We start from the raw sequence: 3,289 nt of genomic DNA, 5'->3' as shown, positions 1-3,289 counted from the left end.
CACCCTTCTTTCTCTCTCTCTTTCTCGTCAGGTCTGTGCTTTTCATGCGATCACCTTCAAGGACTCATGATGGAGCAAAGCGTCCTCCTCTTCCTCTTCTTCCTCTTCCTCCTCCTCTTCCTCACATTTACTCCTGCTTGGTTTTGGGTTCTAACTTCTCCTTCCTTGCAGCCAGTTTGCTGTTGAGTCTCAGAGGACTGGCACAACAAAACAACCCAAATATCAGCGTTAATTAATATAATTTTTCTCTCATTTTGCAGTTTTTCTGTAACACTTCAAAGCAATTTAAGGTAAAAATTAATATAATATCCTTAATGGTTTCATTTAATAAAATCTTTTGATTAACAACAGGGAATAAAACTTATTATGATCAATTACTAAATAAAAAAACAGCAGAAAATGTTTAAAAAATAAATACAAGACAAATTATTGAAAATAACCTAACAATATTAATAATAAATAATATTAAATAAATTAAAAAGAATAAAAAAAATGAATTAAATAAAAAATAACTTCACAGACACAAAATCTTGGATCAATTTTTCTGCCTCCTTCATCAAGTTTAGCTTCAAATCGAAACCTGAAGCTGAATAAATGAGCAGAGACACAAACAAGGCGACGGCCCAGAGGAGCCGCCCGCTCGGCCCGCTCCACCGGCTCGGCCCGCCCCGCTGGCCGCTCGGCCCGCTTTGAGCCCATTACAGTTATCTCAGCGCTCAGCGTCAGCCAGCTAATTTGCTCTGGATCCACAGTAAACTGCTCCGCAGGAGGTCCAGCAGAGGTCGGCTTTTTTTGTTGTTTTTAAGTGTTTATGCTCCATAATTTCAGGTTTGGGTTCCCAACGGATTGTTGTTGGAGCCAAACAGTGAAAGGAGGTTAACGCGCCAACTCTCAGCTTTAATTTCAGCATGTTGTGGTAAACATGTGGGTAGAGTAACTGGTTTTACCCCCACCGCCCCCCGGGCCTGCAGGCTGCAGCGGCTGCCTCTGTTTCATACGTGGATGCAGACGACCTCATTTCAGATATTCAATATTCAGCCTGTCGCCATACACACTGCTTAGGCATTAACAAATGTTGCCCTGATTACAGTTTTTCTATCAATAAAATATCCAATGCATGCTTGCATCATCTGCAGCTGTCTCATAAAATAACAGACAACATCTCTGAGCTCAAAGCTCCTGGGTAACAGAATAATGCGGGTTTTATTTTATAATTTTTATAGTGAGTCTTCCAGAGACTTATTGAATTCTTTATAACTTCTCTGCTGTTTTTGGTCGTGAATCCAAACTTTCATATTTCAGGTTTCTTTTCCTCCAACGCTGGCTGGAACAAGAACAAATGAAGTTCTTCCAGGGGGAAAGTTTCTGCTAAGCCTCCTCCAGGCTCCTCAAGGCAAGAAGCTTATATATGTGTGTTTATGTGTTTCAGCATATTGTAAGTTTGTAAAATAATGAAACTCGGTAACCAGTGAAACTCTTCATGGCTCTGAACTGAAGCTCTCCGCCGGCCTTCGCAGAGGAAATGTGAAAGTCTTTGACTTGTTGGCTACATTCCTGACCTCTTCCATTCACTTCATTCATTTTCTGTGGATTCTCCAAAGTTCAGATCTACTCATTGTGCCGTCCCATCTGGTGTACCACAAGGTTCTGTTTTGGGCCTCCTGCAGTTCTGTCATTTATTCTACTCCTTGGCACATTCTTTATAAAAGACATCTCTTTTCCGTATGATTTCTTTATCCTAATTAAGTTTTTTAAGCGACAGACTTTACTAAAGGTCTTGTCCGATCCAGCATCATGTTGCAGACAGACAGGTTGACTGGTTTGAATCCCTAAAAAACAGGATCTTCTTTGCTTCAAGCAGACAGAAATCCCATGTGAGGAACCCCAGGGTTCAGTCCTGGGACCCTCCTATCGTCCGACCCGCTGGTTCAGGTCATAACAAGCAATGATATTGGTTACCATAACTACAGCAATGACACACAGCTCTACATTACGATGTCACCAGGTGACTCTGAACCATCCAATCACTGGACAGATGCTCAGATCAGATATTATCTTTGGACCTAAAGAGGAACGATCTGGAGTCAGTGAGCAGCTTCAGTTCTAACAACTGGAAACCAGAGATCAGGCTGAACTTTGACCTGAACCTCCAGAGCCACATAAAGATGGTTACAAAGTCGGCCTTCTATCAGCTACACAACATGTCCAGGGTTGGAGAACTAAACTCATCCAGACATTTAGTCACATTAATTACTGCAACAGCGTCTTCACAGATCTGAATAAAGCATCAATCCTCCAGCTGCAGCTGATCCAGAACGCTGCTGCTGGAGTTCTGACTAAAACCAGGAAGATAGAAAACATCACCCAGTTCTACAGTCCTCCTGTGGGAGAACAGACTTTAAAACACTGCTGGTAGTTTATACATCACTGAACGGCTTAGAACCACAAAGCATTAAAGATCCCAGAACCAGACAGAACCAGTCAGAACCAGACAGAACCAGTCAGAACCAGTCAGAACCAGTCGGGTCTTCTGGTTCTGGGGATCAGGTTGCTCAAAGGGTTTGGTTGGTTTGAATCTACCGGCTCCATCATCAACCCCAGATGCAGTGAGATCTTTTCCATTTGGTGAATCTAATGACTCAAAAACAATTCTTGTCTCTCATATGATGAATAAAACTTAATATTTTGAATTTTTCAGTTTCCAAACTTATATCTGGCATTTCCTCTGCTGACATTTTCTCAGCTTCGTTCCGTATTGAATGTTCTGATCCACAGCGGTCTGTAGAGCTGGACCGGTTGGTGTAACTCAGGGCTGCTCTGTGTTCTACACTCAGACGTGCAGAAAGCGGTGATGGGGGTGGGAGACGTCTGAATTAGCGGGAGCCGCTCAGCTCTCTAACAAAGCTCCTGCAGCAGCTGAAACCTGGAGCGTCTCGTTATTAACACCGTGTTACTGTCGAGGGTGCTGAGCAGCTTTTCTTTTTTCCCTCTCAAACAGAAAGCTGACCCCCTGCAGAGCTGCTCAGCGGGGGGGGCTGCCTCCTCTCCTCCACCTCAGGCCCCGGGGAGACACTCCGCCGAACCTCCACCCTCCCTGGTAACTCCCTGTTTGTTTCATCACCCTCCTCCCGCTCCGATTCGCTGCCTCCTCTGGGATCCAGTGGAATAACTCTCTGATCTTTTGTTCTTATCACTTTCTCCTGAAATTTATTTCCCTGACATCTTCCATTTGAGTGAATTTCGCTCTTCACCTTCGTGTTTCTCGCTCCGTCTCATTGCTGTCTGTCAG

The sequence above is a fragment of the Xiphophorus couchianus genome, chromosome 12, assembly GCF_001444195.1.
Source record: "Xiphophorus couchianus chromosome 12, X_couchianus-1.0, whole genome shotgun sequence".
NCBI classification, from domain to species: domain Eukaryota; kingdom Metazoa; phylum Chordata; class Actinopteri; order Cyprinodontiformes; family Poeciliidae; genus Xiphophorus; species Xiphophorus couchianus.
Note: the sequence above shows the minus strand (reverse complement) of the source record.